This window comes from Meleagris gallopavo, chromosome 6 (genome assembly GCF_905368555.1).
Source record: "Meleagris gallopavo chromosome 6, MGAL_WU_HG_1.1, whole genome shotgun sequence".
Lineage (NCBI taxonomy): Eukaryota > Metazoa > Chordata > Aves > Galliformes > Phasianidae > Meleagris > Meleagris gallopavo.
The window spans coordinates 17,377,061-17,395,509 of record NC_139409.1 but is presented as its reverse complement, the minus strand read 5'-3'; positions in this window follow the sequence as shown (position 1 = coordinate 17,395,509).

Genomic DNA, 18,449 nt, shown 5'->3' with positions numbered 1-18,449 from the left:
TACAGTGTTTTCAGAGCTTAAGTTACAAAAACATCCTTAATATTGGATGCCTCTGTTTTGGGTGAAAAGCACCGGGCATGAAGACCCTGATTAATGATAAACCCAAGTGAATCCTGAACCTGTAGTGGCACAGTATTTGTGGAAAACAGATCTCCCATGAATGGCATCTAAATAAAACAATCACCACACTTCGGCTTGCTCCGTATCTTGTCAACTGGTGTTCTGAAATCTCCAAGGAAGGAAATCTTGCAGCTTTACCAGTATTTGGCCACCCCTTTGTTTTTTCTATATCTCTGATAGGAATTCTCCATGCTCCATCTTGTTTGTGACTGCTTGTCCCATCTCTGGAATAAATCCCTATGAACAGCTGCCCTGTCCTCCTAGCGTAGCAGCTGCTACCTCCAATGGCATCTACAAACTTGCTGAGAATGCACTCCATCCCATCATTCAGGTCATGAATAAAGATATCATGCAGTTTTATCTTCACCATGAATCCTTGAGGGATGCCACTTGTATGACCAGTCACCAGTTCTGCTTCGCATGGTTGATTACCACCCTTTGAGCTCAGTGGCTCAGCTGATTTTCGACCCATATTATCATCCACTTATACAATCCATATCTCACTAATTTGGCTTTAAGGAGATAATGGGAGACTGTATCAAAGAATACAGTCCTACTAGAATCAAAGCATACAGCGCTCCTCCCTCCACCACTGAACAAGTCATCTCATCACAGAAGGCAATCAGGTTGCTCAGGCATAATTTGCCCTTGATCATTCTGTGCTGGCTGTTCCCAATCACCTTCTTATTTCTCCCATGTTTAAAAATGGCTTGTAGGAGAATTCCGCCCATAACTCTTGCAGAAAGTGCAGTTGAGCTTCTTGACCTTATTTCTTCAGATTCTTCTTCTTGCCTTCTTCAGGATGGATGTGAGTTTGCATTCTTTCCTCCTTATAGCTCAATGGTAATATGTTTTTATTTTGATCAATACAAAATTGGCAATGGGACCTTAATGGAGTCTATCACATTCCTCCTTTAAAGGATATTTTATATCTACAGTGTAAAAAAAAGCAATATTTAGGGTTCAGTAAAATACGATATGCTTCTGCTAAATAAATTTTTACGATATGTAAAACCAATTTTGCCTCAAGTTCTTCCAATTTACATATCAAATACACATTTTCTAAGAAATTTGCTGTAAGAAAATGGAAATCAGAAAAGTCACTTCCCTAAAGCTGTTTTTTTTCCACTAAATCTCTTTCCTGCTTCTCACAAGAGCAGAAGTGAGAATGCTTTAGGAGTTGGTTAGACATGAAATTGCAACAAATCTCCAAGAAATTGCATAAAATACGGTAGACAAGAATCAAGAGAAAGGCTTCTCGTTGTGTGGCACTGTGCTGCATGCCCATGACTGTACTACCTCATGGGTTCAGGAGCTGCAGGCTGCAGCAGCACCGCCATTTTGTATGTGGTGGGGGTTGGGCTGGGTTCCGTTTAGGGAAGCTCTTCCCTCTTTACGGGTTTGTTTGAAAATAATAATAATGTGTAAGAGGCCTGATCTAACAGGTCTTTACTGTAAGTATGTGAGCAGTGTCATTTTAACATGAACAGTTACTCAAGTGCAGGCATTACTGCAGTTGTTTATGCTCAACAGCTGTACTAGTGGGGGTAGCCTGTTTCCTGCTCTTAGTAGAAACTATGCCATGAGAGCACCTTTGCACATGTATGACATCCTCCAGCTGTAAGAGATTGTAGTGCATTGCCTGTTCTGGTGTTAAAAAGTAGGTTAAAAGAAGCAGCCCCATCTATTCCGGGCCTGAAGAGGAGCCTCTGCCCCAGCCTTTCTCTCATGCGTGTAGCAGTGGGGGTGGCATTTCCTGATGATCTGGAGGTGATAAGGCACTGCTACTTCTTCATGTGTGGTTTGATGTTGTAACCAGAGTCCTGGCATGATGGGAGCTACTGAGGATTATCAGAGTTGTTAAGAGTGCAACCTGTGTGCAGACAGGGCTTTGGTTGTTAGACGCTGTCACTGAAAACTTCTTAGCAGTGCTCAGAAACACATCTTTCAGGTCCGTTGCACATGAAGCAGGCTTGGAGATTAATTAATTAATGGGAAGGAAAAAAAGATGGAAGTGACAGACAAGAAACTGATGTTTATGCCCAAAGCTCTCTCTAAACTATGCAGTTATTTATGTGTGAGCTGTGCAGGATAAGAGTGGCAGAAAACTGAAGCAGAAGACATTCTACAAACCCACAGCTTTCTTCTGCTGTCACTGTTTCTGCATTTGCAAATGAGGTCACTACCACATTTCCTCTCAAGGTAAGCAGAAAGGGCAGCTTAGAAGCTTGCAAACTGCAGAGTAAGTGCAGCACAGCAAGAGTTTTCCTATTTAGATAAATGTCAGTTCTGTGATGTTAGGCACGGCACAGTCCTTGCAGAAATGCAGAGTTTCCTTCCTACATGGAAGAGTACAACGAGGAAGCCGAGTGGTTTTGCTTAGCTTTGAGGTGAAGATGTATAAAGATTGCCTAGGAATGAAATATTCATGTGTTCCAGTGTGTTTTTCAGTTTCTTGAACATCCAGGTTGAGCTTGATCTTCAGAAATGTCTTCAACTACTACCGCACAGCAAGCCAGGCCTTCTAGACCTCTATGCTATGTTGAATATAAAGTCAAAGTATTGGTGACACTGAACCAATGCCAAACTGATTGATACAGACCCCCCTTTTCTGTTTAGAATCAGTATTTACTCACAGAATAGTGTCAACAAAAAAAGATAAAACCCAGGCATGCTGACAGGTCTGCTGTGGGGAAGGAGGCCATCTCCATGCTGCTCCCAGTGTGCTCAGCACACGGTTTCAGTTTGAGTTCCTGCGGGAAGCAGGGGGGAAGAAAGAGAAACAGTGGCTCCCCTGTTTCCAAGGCTGAGGAAACTCAGGAGACGTAACCAAGATACCTGGTATTTGTGCGTTTGTTTCCCATTATTTTGGCTGCTGAATATTGCAAAGGAAGGGTCTTAGGTCTTCTCATACACAGTAAATGGGTGAGTTCTTCCCACTAACTGGCAGGCAGAACCTATTTTTCAGGGTTGCTATCTGACTACCTACCAATAGCGTGAAGACACCATTTAAAAAATATATGAGAAAGCATTATTCCTTGTCACTTCTTGATTGTGACAATATGCAGACATACACACACACATGCACCAGCCAGAAAGAAGGACTGGCACAGAAAATAGCTGACAAAAAGGGAAATGGAGGAGAGTGTAAGAAACAAGGAAATAATAGAATGAAAAGGGAGGGAGGAAGCAGCGGGGGTTTGCTTTCGTCTTCTGCACTCTCTTTGTGACAAGAAAATTACTCAGAGGTGCAGGCATTAGATGGATGTTTAAAAAGGAATAGCAGAGAAAGCTTGAATGAGACTGATCTTTTGAAACAAACAGTGCCTTATAGATGAAATCAAATAGCTTTTACTAGGACAGTAGGTCTCAGGAAGACTGCCATCAAAGTGACCTGCTCTGTCAGATACTGTCATGTTTCTCCTTTCACTCAGAGCAAAGAAACAATTTGTATGACTTATCACTTCATTATTTTATTCATTTGCTTCTTCATCCATTGCTGGGATATTTTCTGTCAGTTATCAGGTTTCTCTTGGCTCTGTCTTCAGTCATGTTCACTGGCAGAAAGTGCTATTAGCTTGGAACAAATCTCTCTAGGAGGAAGATGTATTACCCTAGGCATCCCGGTAAGTCTGAAGTATTGTTGCTTCTAACAATCCCTAAGGAAAAGTAGGAAAAAAAGCCAACTCTAAGCAACTTTTGCATGAGGAACTACTTAAAAATGCATGTAATCTTCTGTGTATTAATCTGGTTTTTAGGACAAAAATAATATTTGAATCTCAGCATAGAAAATAGTAAAGTCCATGCTGTGGTCAGCAATAATAAACTGGGCAGGGAAATGCAATCCTCCCTCTTCCATTCATGGAAAACTACATGATAATTTCTTCATTACATTTTAAAGTACCACAGGCTTTGTCCCCAGGGCACCATTCCCTGTCAGTACCTGCTGTCTATAGACTATCCCAGCTAGTACACAAGGAAATGACCTTCCTTTAAATTCATAGCATTCTTCCAACTCGCTTACCACTTCTTAATTGATACTAGTAGTAATACTTCAATAATAATTACTAATATAGTAAGATAAAAATTCAGAATATTTAGTAATTTAAAAATTACTAAAGCAGTTAGCAATCTATGGGAGAAAGTAAGTATTTTTTTCTGTTCTGCAACTCAAATTATTCTTACATGTAATTATTTTAAGAACTATGCCTTAACAATTTAACCAACAGGCTAACAAAATGGATAGATAAATAAAATATGAGTATAGGATGTGGGTGACAATTTTCAACCATGTACTATGTCCTAACACATGAAGATAAGAGGATTAGGGTTGATGGCTGAACCAATTAAAATCTCAGTTTTCTAAAATGTCCGCCACTGACCCAGAGTGTTTCAGAACTGATTTTTACAGCTGCACAGTGCTTATATTTGGGGTTTTAAAATCCCACCCTGAAAATTGTCCATAAATTCATCATCGTTTTTTCCACGCTTTCTAGATGAAATCTGTCAAGTTTGCATGATCAATCTAAAAGTGAGTCTTGAATTTGAGAGTTTTTCATAGAATCATAGAATCCTTAGAGTTAGAAGGGACCTCTGAGGGCCATCTAGTCCAACTCCCCTGCAATGAACAGGGACACCACAGCTACATCAGGTTGCCCAGGACCTTATCCAGCGTCGCCTTGAATGCCTCCAGGGATGGGGCATCAACCACCTCTCTGGCAACCTGCTCCAGGGCCTCATCTCCCTCACTGTAGAAGATTTTTTCCTCACATCTAACCTAAATCTGCCCTCTCTGAATTTGAAACCATTTCACTTTATTCCATCACCATAGACCCTGCTAAAGAGTCTGTCCCCTTCTTTCCTCTTGTTCCCCTTTAGATACTGAAAGGTATCTATAGATATTATCAGGTATATATCAGGTATATATCAGGTATACTATCAAGTCACCTTATAGCCTTTTCTTCTCCAGGCTGAACAGCACCAGCTCACTCAGTAGAGAGAGTCCCCTACTGTCCTTGTAGAGGAGGTGTTCCATTCCATGGATCAATTCTGTGTCCCTTCTCTGGACATACTCCAACATGTCCATGTCTCTCCTATACTGAGGACTCCACATCTGGATGCAGTACCTCAGGTGAGGTCTCACTAGCTCAGAGTAGAGGGGCAGAATCACCTCCCTCACCCTGCTGGCCATGCTTCTTTTGCTGCAGCCCAGGATACAGTTGGCTTTCTGTGCAGTGAGGGCACATTGCTGGCTCACGTCCAGCTTCCCATTCACCACCAGTACCCCCAGGTCTTTTTTGGCAGGGCTGCTCTCAATCCTTTCATCCCACAGTTTGTACTGATAATGGGGTTTGCCTTGATCCAAGTGTGAGACCTTGCACTTGGATTTGTTGAACCTCATGAGGTTCACCTGGGCCCAGTGCTCAAGCCTGTCTAGGTCACTCTGGATGGCATCCTGTGCCGCTGGTGTGTTGACCACACCCCACAGACTCTTTATTTATTTTTATTTTTTATCTATCCTTTCTGATGCTGAAAGTTCAGTAGCATAAATGATAGCCTCATTAATTTCACTTGGTCAGCTGACAGGGTTGGACCTTACCATGAGTCCCTGTGCCAAACGTGTGCACAAAACAGGGAACTGAGAAGTAGGAAAGCAGCACCTACAATATTTTTATCAACAGATTAGAATTACTCTCAATAAAACTTCAGATGAAAAGAACTACCTGAAAAATAGCTGTCTTGTGGTAAAACTGCTTCAGGCTGCTATCTTGAGTGAAGAAAATGGGAATAATGAGATCTAACTATTCTTTGGGATTTCACTCAGGAGCATTCTGCTTAAAAAAGCATGAGACCACTTCGGTGACTTGGCGTCTGCCTTGGTAAAAACATTTTTGCCTTGGAAATGAAAATGAATGGCCTAAAGAAAAAGCCTGAGAGGAGTGGAGACCAGGAACCAGTATGGGACCAGGCAGAGGCAGAGCTAGGGACACAGCAGGGGGTCACATCATTGGAAACCTATGGAGGGGGAAGAGGAGAAGGGAGCAAGGACCAGGCAGCTTTTATGTCTGAAATGACGTGAATGCGCACACCTCTGCTGCTAAGCCTAGAAACTACTATTTTGGACATTAGCTCCCTGATAGGAAGAAATTTCCAACAGCTTGGCCTTTTCAAAGCAGATATTTTGGCTCCATGGCCATGTTACACTAAGAGAAAACTGAAGTTTTAGCTAAGAGACACATACTTCCTTCCCTTGGCAGAACCTGCTATTCTGGGAGAAGTTTTATGGGGTATCTGAAAGGAAGTTCCCAGTATTATTCAACATTTCTGTATCAGATCAGGATTTTAAAGTACAGAACAAATCACAGTTCACTTGTTAATTAACTGAATTTCAGCAGATGGGAAAAACAGACATCGAGAGGTTAGAATAAATTGGCCGTGCAAGTTAATGGCAGTCAGGAACATGAATCAGTATCTCCTGGCAAACAGGGCGCAAATCTTTGCCAACTGTGCCACTGTGACAATATGGGTTTATCTACTATCATGTGCTTTCTCTCCCCACGTGTGTCCCTTGCCAGAGGCACTGTGTAACTCCACATGCCAGAACATCCCTCAGCCTGGCATGTGGCATGGCCCAGCCACAGCCACTATCCTGGCCCAGCCCTCTTCCCTCAGTGAAGAACTCTATTTTTCACGAAGAGAACATTTTTAACAGTCAACTTTTCACAGCTTCAAGCATCTTTCTTCACATCATTGTCAAAAGCCTTGCAGACATGGTCCACAGCAATTAGGTTTACTAATTGGACGCTTTCTAAAAAGTCATCCAGCTTATGAAATTATACATGATTCGAATTATTTACTTTTTTGCAGTCTTTGAATTTCAGCCAAGACATTTCAGGTACGATGGACAAATGTTCAATACAAACTTCTTAATTAGTTTATAATCTATGACTTAGTCTGCCATCCATTTGTTAAACTTCCTCTTTCAGCCCAGAATGAGACAATTCGTTTTGCACGTCTCTGTGAATGATGCACAACTTTTAAAAAAGGTTTAAAAACCCCTTTCTGATGCACTCCCCTACTCTGTAGCAGAGGCTCTCCTCATCCATGCCTGTGGATGCCAGCAAAGAGCCATCCTGTCTGCCAGGAGGGCTGTTGTTTTGCCAGGTCAGCCTATTGAGCTCAGCCAGCAACTGGTCATAAATGCACCTACAGGGGCAACTGCTGGTGATACAGAACTTCATTTAGGGTTCCTGAGCATTCGCGTCTGGATTAAAATCTAGGTCCTTGGAAACAGCTATAAGTCTCCAAGTATCTTTTCCATTTCCTAGCTTCTGCAAGTCCCAGATCTGTACTTTCTGCAGGTACTCAAAGCATTTCTCTTATAACCACTTGGCCCATCCTCATTCTTGTCAATGAATTAACTTGCCATGTATCTGTTGCTTCACATGAGTTTACCACTAGGGAGCTTAAAATGAAAACAACTGTTTATTTATTATTTGTTTATAATTACAAAATAAAGGCAATTGCAAATATAAAATATACCACTACCAATCCTTTGCCTTAACTTTACCTTAACTACGCTGCTGCAGTTCTGTCACATTACTTACTCTTCACCCTTCAGGCCTGCCTGTTTCCTGTTCCCTCCCGTGTGCAGTTACTGGTGTGTGTCTCAACCCAGAGTGATCCAATTCAGAAAAATAGCAATTTTTCTGCATAAGTCTGCAGACTGATATGCTGTGCTCAGATGAGTAGCAGCACCAGCATGAGAGAGGCAGGCCTGACTCAGAGCAGGATTAGTTTTAACCTATCTGGGAATCATATCCTTAGGGATGCTTTGAAGTACCTTTCGGCCGTGGTAGTCAGGAGATAACTCAGCAGCATTTGCCTCTTAATTACAGCCTTTAGGAGTGAGTTCCCTTGAAGGATACCTGTATCTCACTTAGAGGTTTTCTGTATACCCTGAACATAGAGAGGGCCAACCTGTGAAACTTTGCTCTCCAAATATTGCTATTAAATTCAAAACACCTAAGTAAGATACTACTCAATATTAATAAATGAGTGAGAAGCTAGTCCCTGGCTCTTTGAACAGAGAAACTTGCTGTGGTTCTGGCTACAAAGATGTCAAAAGGCACTGAGAAAACCTGAGAACCATATTGCTACAGACCTAGCCAGAGTCCCTTTAACCACATAAAAACAAAGTAGCTTTTCCATGTGTTATTTCAAATGGTACAGAGAAAGACAAATATTCCTTTCTTCACTCCACCTAATAATATTAAATGTTTTACTTCTTCTGAAGGTCTTGAAAAAAAAACCAAACCAACAACAACCGTGAACGATTGGGTATTAGCTGCCATACCACAGTGTTGTATTTACTGCTGCTGACCTGGCAGCTTACAGAGTAGATACTCAGACAAGCAATGGCACTGAGGAGTTACTCATAGGCCAACTGTGTTTTTTGCTTTGTTTTATCCTGTGCACCAGTCTGAAGCACTTAAGTCATACTTCATCCTTTTGCTCTGTTCAAGGCTGACCTTGCTTTTTAAATGGAAAAGTATATTAAGAGAGTCATAATCATAATGCTCCCTCTGGTTCCATTAGCTTCAGAAGAACTGCATTTCATACATAATATGTGACCAAATTAAAAGGCCCAAGTTTTTTGTGTGCAGTTCCTGACTTACAGAGGTTGGATATAATTACTTCTTTTAGAGTATTGCTATTATACTGTAATTTGCTCAAGGGTCCAAAAGCCTTCCTATGTGCCAGCTGAGTCAAAAACTCCACCACTTTACAGTCAAGAGCAGCACTGCTGCTTTGCTCATTTCAGCACAGGTGGACAATTAGGTAATTAGGGCAAAATTAACCCCCTCGCCCCCAAATTATTGGACTGCATTGTATTGAAGTATAAAAAGAAACGCTGAGTTTGGAATATATATATTGATCCCATTTCATCACAAGTGAGGAACATATATTAAACTACGTATGCAATAAGTATTTTTAAGTGTGCAGCTTGAAATGCTGAAGAGGATCTTCATACTGAGATTCATAAAACCATTTCCTCTGCAACCTTAAAGAAAAAGTCATTCTTCCTGTTCTGTACTAAAATGATGCACCATTGAGAAGCAGCCATCTCAGTGAACAGAAACAATTGTTATTACAACCAAAATACCCTCATATAAAGCATTTTAGTAATGTCATGATTTCAAGTATCAGCTTAACCTTCAGCTTGACAGAACAGAGACACTCACAAGGTACTTTCAGTCACATTTCTGCAATTCGACCAACTAATGAATAGTCAAATGATATAGCTGAGATCAAACCCAAACATTTGCAGGACATCTCCAACTTACATTTATGTTACGGATTGCTATGAAAGTTTGAAGACTGAGTCGTTTCTTTTTTTTGGCCTGTTTAAATCTTGACTGAAAACTGAATGTCACAAAAGCAAAAATTACAAAAGAAAACTCACATCAAATCACTGCAGAGTTGGTATACACGGGCTCACCGTTCATTTATTACAAAATGGAGATACCTTGTTTTTCGCCCCACCAGCATTTTGAATAGTTTATTATAAAGTTATCTTGTTCCACTGCTTGCATATAAAGTAGCACTTTCCTAAGACTGGATGAATTCAATGAGTTGCCATTTTCAAGAGATTGGTTGAAATGGAAAAGATTTTGACAGATACATATTATGAAATATTAACGGAGAAAAATAATAAAAGAAATTTAATTTTTTTGCTTTGAATTCTCAAACCAATTATTTAGTCTCTCATTTCAATATTCTTTAGTGCACTTTACCAAGATACTCAGAAAGTTATGCCAATTATTCTGCATTTGTACCTTTTGTTCGATATGGAAAGTAAATGCTCTGTGAAGCTTATCCTACTTCATATTTCATACCTTTAAATACATTATTTCACTGGTATTTTCTGTTAATGTTATGATTTCAAATAGAATTTACTCTGCTAGTATCACTTTCGGGCTGTCCTGACATGCAAACTTAAAACGCATCACTGCAAGGAGTAGCTGTCATTCATTCTTTCTCTTGTTATGGCACTGCTAACATTGGTATTACAAGTTGTTACATCTGTACTCTTAAGTACGTTTTCTCAGATAATACCTGTTTTTTTTTCCTTTAGAAGTGTTGAAAGCTAAATATATCGCTTACTCTTCTAATCTTTTAAAGAAATGCAATCACTTTTGACAATTCAAAGAAACTTGATACCTCTTTAGTACTTGCCTCTGGCTTTCTTTTTCTTCTTTTTTTAATTTGTAAGATTGTAACTCACTAAAAATGTCACTTTTTTGCTTAGAAGAAAATTGTTTTTAAAATCTGTACAAGGAATGGGGAGATTTTCATCTCAGAAAAGCTTTTTTTTTAACTCAAAGGATTTGCCTTTTTTTTATCTAAACTATTCATCTGGAGTCCCTTCTAAGCACGGAAGATCCAGTCATCACATCCTGTGTCAGGATAGGTGAATCATCACCTGAAAGTGTCTGCTCCCTCTCAGCTGAAAATAGGAGCAGCTGGGGATGACTTGGTCTGACAGTGAGCAATGCTGTGGCCATTCAGTGCTGGGGGGGATGAATCCCACCCAAAGTCCCTATCTGCATATAAGCCATGGTAAAACTGTCAGCTAAAGACATGAGGAAAGATCAGCTTGCTTAAAAAATACGTGGGAAAATTTGTTTCTGATGAGAAGACCTAGAAACAGTAATGCTATCAGACATCTGCTGTTTGGTGCAGGCATCACAAATTCGGTAACTCTATTCTCCTAATTTCATGGAGATTTTCTAACTCGTTTTTGTCTCTCACATGCCCGCAGTAGCTCAGTTAGTCTTTTGGTAAAGTTTTGTATTTTCAAGGTAAGTTTGTTTCCGAGTATGCTAAGTATTACTGTGTATTGCAACCTGCATATCAGAACCATAGAGCTAATAGAAAATTGTACTTGATTTTAGCCCTCCTCCCATACATAAAATTGCATATGGAGAAGCAGTAATCTAAAGGCACAGTGAATTTTCTCCTTCTTGTACAGAAGCCTGCACAGCTAGCTAGTAAATGGAAAGCTTTAAGCTATGTATGATTTATTTAAATGCATCACTCTTGCAGTCTTTAGAATGCATGTTTATCATAATAGAAAATCACAATAAATTAAATTACTGACAATATGATGCCTAGTTTGCAGTCCATGCTCTGATAATATTTTATTTGACGTAAAACATAAATAAAACAGCTCTAAAGATTTAGCCCAGATTCACCCAATATCTCAGTGGGTCTCAGCTTCAGACTTAGAATCAATGGCATTCTACCCAGGGAGAATATTATCCACTCCTTTCATTTTAATTGATATTAGGACTTAGCTAATAACAATATAATATGAAAGGGTATAATTTACATTAATACAAATATGCTGGGTAAAAAGAAAGAAATGGTGATGCAAGTAAGTTAAGCTTTCTATCTTTCATAGATGAACAACCTTTCTTGGGTAGCAGAAGTCAGGAAAAATATGAAGCAGAACGTTTGTTCTTCAGCTTTGGACAGTGATAGCTTACTGCATTTATGAATAATTCCTTATAGTTTTTTATCACTTTCTACCCCGGAAGCTAAATTAGTTTTACAACTATTAATTGAATTGTCTAACTCACTACACTCTGTGAGATAGAAAGGATTATTAACTCCACTTTACAGATAAGGAAACTGAGACGGGGAGAGGAAACGATTAGCTAGAGGTCACACTGGGAATCAGAGACAGATAAATCCCAAATCTTTCGATCCAGTGCATTAAGTGTTGAACATCATTCCTTCTCCACACAAACAGACACTAGAAATGAGACACAACTCAAATAGAAGCAATTAAAACAAAAATTCATTAAAGATAAAAGCTTCAGAAATTCATCCTATGCTAGTGATCCCAGACATTATTCTCTTCTGTCTCTGTTGCATAGTTTAAAGAGCAGATTATCCCTGCTTCCTTCCTCCCTACACCACCAGTATGTGCAGCACATCAGATCACTTGATACGTCACGTAGCCCTCCTGCAAATATCTGCCCTGCCTACATGCTGTACAGTTTTATATGAATGCAATCACCATTTCCATTGGAATACACACAAGAACTAATGCTGTGAAGTATGGGGCCATCTCTGCAAAGAGACCAGTCTCTATATTACAGATACGCAACATGTTTTTTCTTTTAAGAAACTGCTGGGCAAGTTCGTGAATACTCTGTGCATGTTTTAACTCTCTAAATGCATGAGGGGATTAACAATAAAACAAACACTTCTTACTTTTGAGATTTGTTTGTTTGACCTTACCACACTCACTGTCCGGTTGTTTAGGAAAGCTCTAGCACACTTCGTACACTTCTAGCACACATCTCATACAGAACAATTTCATCTATCACCACTCTGAATAAAGTATTTGATTAAACCACCTGAATTGGTGTTTATTAGCTGACAGTCGTGAATACGTGAGCTAATTAAACGCTTCCACAGAGTACTTAGTCAACAGATTAGAATTTTCTTTGTTTTGATTTAAACTTCAGCGTCTTTGTTATAACTGCCTTAGCAATTACATCTAATCCTGGATTTCTTTAATTTAACAGATATTTTTCCATTATTTTCCACAGGAAAAATGTCAGGATCTCTATGAAAACCATAATATTATATGGGAAAAAATCAGGTCTCTATAAGATTCCAGTTCTGAAGCAACTTTAGTTTTTGTCTTTAGCACTTCTCTCCATTCTCCCTTCTCCACTGAATACCTGTACATAAGTTATTTCCATTTCTAACAGCGAAAGTGGTCTCATGTTAGTTTGATGGGGCAGAGATATCTCTAAAGAAGAAAATGGAGTAGTTACAGAGCAAACAGTAGGGCAGAAATGCAGATTAGTACAAAAGAAAATGTTTCAAATGTTGCAATTAATTGTTCCAAAAATCTTGTTTTAGCTACAACATTTTTACTGATAACAGCCTTTCTTAAGTTCTCTTGAGCAAGTTTATAAAATAAGGAGTTTCTAAATAGTATCGTGGATCAAAATCAATCTATTTTTAAATGTCTTATTTCAGACCTCTGCAAATTCAGAAAAGAATTAGCCTTTAGATTTTTTTAAAGTAAAATAAACAATATATTTGCCTGTGCTGATTTCAGTGGAACCCCTGGGAATAGGATCTGAAGGATTTTATTAGAGACACATGAAATCTAGAGCTTCAACAAACAACCTGGAATTCAAGAAAATGCAATTAAATACAATTAAAAAGACCTACTAATCATTATTGACACTATTACTGCTGCCCATTACTTTCTATAATTGCACATGATTTTCTGCCTGATAGTCCTGATCACTCTTACAAGGCCCAGAATGTGAATGCATTGTAATGTACCTCTGACTCTCATCAGCTAAATGTTAGGATGAGTTAAATACTAAGATTTGGTCTAGTTGTAGACAGAATATTTATTTGGCTTGTGGATGGAACACTTCTTTTAATTACTTGTGATTGTTCTTAGGACTGAATATATTCGATGAACAAAACTGTTGTGTAAAGAATGATAGATGAATATTTGAAAAACTGTCAGAGATCCTTCCCAATATTCTTTCCACATAGCAACAAAACAAGTTCAGTTTATTACTTTTATTTAAGAGTATCTAAGAAACAGATTTTATAATAAAAGTCTCCTGTTTGTTGATGACAAGTATTACAGCCTTTTTTAAACCTCAAATCACACATTTAAACTACAGCTATAGGGCATTAAAAGCCTGTGACATAAGGCAGCTGCACATTAAAAAAAAAAAAAAAGTAGGAAAGAAGGAAAGAAGGAAAAGAAAGAAACAGCCCTAAAAAACTCTGGAATGAAGCACTGCCCCCATTTTTGACCAGAAGCACTCCACAGAGGCAAATGTGCTCGGTTCATGATGCTCCCAAATGCCTGGGGCTGTGTAAGGGACAGGGACTGTCAGTGGCTCATGGACTGTCATGTCTGCACCCAGATTAATTTTCAAACCCATCCCCAGCAATTCCTCTAATACTCATTGTTGCCTCCTGAAATGCTGTGCAGAGGCTTCATCTGCTTCAGCTCCATTTTGGGTGCCAAGAGGAACGGAATGTTCTGCCACAAAATCCAGACTACAGCTGTGTCTGTTTAGCATTTTGTTTTGAGGCAATACAAATCCCAAGAGCCCCCATTTACTGCAGGTTGGGCTCTTTCTGAAGAGCCCAACCTGATGTCTGTTCTCCATATAGCCACCAATTGCATTTCAGTCCCTTATGGGAGCACATGAGCCTGTGACAGTGCTTATCACTTCGAGGTATGTTTGCATTGCTGCTGGTCAGTCCAGATCAGAGGTGTGCACAGGAAGCAGATCTTGGGGCTGTTTGACCCGCTCTTCTGTTCACAGTGCAGAGAAGTATCAGAGAAACCTAAACTGGATTCTTTGAAGGTAGAACTAACCCAGAAGATGTATTCCAAGAGTTTCTCCTAATGTGCTGCATTTACTAATGAGCATTCAGTGGCTGGGCCAAGATCTAATCTGCAGTAAATCCTCCAAAGTGCATATTGTGGATGTTAGGTTCTCAGCAGCAGCTGCTTCACTCTGCAGATCTGTTTTTCTCACAGCGTGATGCTTGCTAACCTAAACAAAGCCTCAGATAGCTCCAAACCACATGTGATGATAGTGGTGATGGTTTGGGGGGCCAAACTGAAACTAGTCTGAAGTAAAGGCTCTGAAATTCTCATAATGTAAAGAGTACTGATTAATTCATTGACTGTTACTTTATTGCACAAAATTACTTGCCAATGTGGATGTAGAGCTCTTTGCTGTCAGACAGTGGCTTCTGATGCTTAGCCATGCCAATCAGAAAACAGATATCCCAGCTCCTTCAAAAATATACTGTTTCTGACAACTGAACATTTATGCACACCTCTCTGATGCTGTAACTCTATTGCATTCCTGCAGCTGAGACTGCAAGCAGGCAGAGCTGGGATATGTGCTACCACAAAGACCCTGCGATGGGCTGAGAAGGAACGCTGGTTTTCATAGCTCTACTCAGTTAAGATTTAAATTCCATCATACAGCTTTTTTCTGATGGTTTATTTAAATCCTGCAAATGCAGTTTTATTAATGTGCTCTACATCCGATTAAATTTTGTGTATTTTTTTTTATCTCTCCATATCACCTAGCATTAAAAGTAGACTAACTGGAATATAAATAAATACATAAGTGAACTCAAATCCACCATAATTCTGCTGGGTCTGATTTCATGGTAGCATTAATCAGAACTGAAATCATTGAAAATATTAGAGTGCTCTTGATAGGTAGTGTCAAAAAGGAGTCCCCCAACTGCATTGCAGCTTCTGCTCTTGGAGACTTTAAACACCAAAGAGGATATCATGATAGAGCCTAAAATTAATCCGACACAAGGCCAAGACATGTCCTTCAGAGTCCCTATGAAAAGGGAACGTGCAAGATTTGACCAAATCTCAGAACTCAAAAAGTGTAAATGAAGGTTTTGGTACATCTCCACCTTCTGCCTTGTGGTTTCAGTCTGCTATAGAATTAACCTACAAAAGAGTATAAATCATGGCAGGACTACAGACGGAGATCAAGGCTGCTTTAGATTAAGTTTTAGGTATATATCATGGTTCAGCACCACCTGTTTTGTATTGAAAAAGAATAATACTTAAGGGATATTTATTTCAGTATAGTAAGAATCTTAAGAGCTTACATAGTCCTTTAAAGAATATACTGAAATTAAAGACAAAGTCCTACATGGGAAACTGACATTCCTTAGCATCTTTCAATAGACAGTCAACAGTTTTATGATAGTATTGTAAATAAAAACCATTCGTAATATACATTATTTTCACCAGCATCCTGTAAAAATCATCACCATTACTTATATTGTGCTACTCACATATTTTACAGACATATCCTGTAAGTTACAAAGAATAAACTTAAATCATACTACTCGCTGACAAATTTCTGTTATGCACCTATATTTATGAAGAATTTTATAAAAAGAATGTATTTGCTTCTTTCTAGCCATGCTCAGATCTATTTAATTTTCCTGTACTAGACTTCAGATAAAGTGGATTAAAATACATATAACTTTTTATTTATGCACTGTATATGAAATTGTTGCACAGTATTTCAGTTGCTGTTTTATAACTTTCTTCTTATTGTTTTGTTTTCTCAGTGTCCCCAGCAAATGAAGAACTCGATGAATAACCACATACTGTCCTTGAGCCCTGCAGTTACCCATTCCTCTATACAGTTTCAGCCACTTATCCGTGGTAGGAGAACTCTCAGAACTTCACAGTTGGATTCATGATAGCAGCCCACACAATGGCTCTGGAGGGATTTGAGATTTTTTAGTGATTCTTAGAATCCAGAGTTACACAGACTCCTGTTTCCTGAGTCTGGTCACAGGAGCAGCAGCACTAGTAGCATGCCAGGTGCACTGGCAGCCATGTAGCCAGCTGGCTGGCAAAAGTGATTTCTCCCTTCTGTTCATCTCTCGTGTCCAGTTTTGGCAGTCCCAGCACAAGAAAGACATGGACTTACAGTCCAGCCTGGCAAAGAAAAGGCTGAATGGAATCCAGCTGCCACTTGTATTGCCCAACTGGCACCTTTCTCTGAGCTGCACAGAGAAAGGACAAGAGACAAGAATCAGGTTGCAACAAAGGACATTTGGAGTGGACAGAGAAAAAAGTCATCTATGGGAGTGCTTAAGCACGGAAACAGGTTGTCTTGAGGATGTAGGAATCTGTCCATTTGATCAGGCACTGGAACAGGCTGCCCAGGGAGGTGGTTGAGTCACCATCCCTGGAGGTGTTCAGGAGATGTTTAGATGCTGTGCTACCTGGTTTAGTGGGGAACTGTTGGTGGTAGGTGGGCAGTTGGACTAGATGATCTCAGAGGCCTTTTCCAACCTTGATGATTCTGTAATTCCATGATTTATCCTTGAAGACAGAATTTATCTGGAGAAGGCCCACTGTGACTTGAACGCTGACCCTGCTCTGAGCAATGGGCTGGATTTGATGACCTCCAGAAGTCCTTTCCAACTCAATTCTAAGCCTACAAGCAAAGCTTGCTATCCTTCCACTATAATGCCTCTCATATCTAGTTTTTCACCATCTATACACTAAATCTGTCATCTACATCCTCACAATCTTGCATCCTGATTAATTCAAAACTGCTGTTTTCAGGCCATCTGTTATGCATATCCCCCCTCAATTGAGTATATACGAAATATAGCAGCCACACTATTCCCTGACCACAGTTTTGACATTACTGACTTCTTATGTCTCATCACACTGCTGCTTATTTCCCCACACAGTGCAGTGGGTTTGATTGCCAATTTGTCAGATTCTGCCACTGGGATCTGCCTGTGCTGGCAGATCCATGCAGCAAACCATGCACTCCCAAACTGGTGCTGGAACACCTTCCAGCCCTCCATTTCTCTCACACACAGTTCACTTACTGTGATGTTTTTTCAAGAAGCTGTCAGATGATGTCGACCGAGAAAGGTTACAGTGTCTGTCAATCTGTTTTTTTTTAAATGATTACATACTCTGCATGTTCCCCAATACTGTGGTACATCTTAAACTTCTAAGCAAACATTGGAAATTATTCACCTTCAGTAAAATAATTAGAGCAGTTTTTTCAAAGTGCATAGATTTGCAAACACACTAAGGGACATGCTTCTTCCTAAATGCATATTCAGGGTAAATGCTTGTTTTCCAGAAATACCAGTGAGAGACAGGTGTGCCCTCTTTCAGCACATTTACTTTCCATATTTATTTGCTGAAGTATTTTTCCAAGTCCACAGAAATCTCCACATTTCTCAAGGCAAGTCTTGAAAATTTGGTTCTTAATATGACGCAAATACAATAGCAAAAATAAAAATATCACAAATGACCATGATAGATCTTCAAGCTGCTTTACAGTCCAGTATTACTTATGAGTTTTTGCTGGATATGAAATTTAAAGTGAGAATGGAAAATAAATTTCTGAAACGTATATAGTGTTTTTTATAATGCTTCTGTTTCTTTGATTCTGTTCAATGGCAGTGGAAGACTGTAGTTGAAGTGGCAGTGCACACAGTGGAGAAGGACAGTGGTAACCTGGGAAGTAACCAGGAGTAGTTGTGAGTAATGAGGATGAATTAATTCCTAACAAAGCTAGCTTTGAAAAAAAACCAACAAAATGTACCTTGAAAATACAAGTCAATTGCACATATAAAACGTATGCAAACATAGCCAGGCAGCTGCACTCATCACAGGACTGTATGCTTATTTTCACCAGACTGCCCTGCCACAGCTTTATACTAGA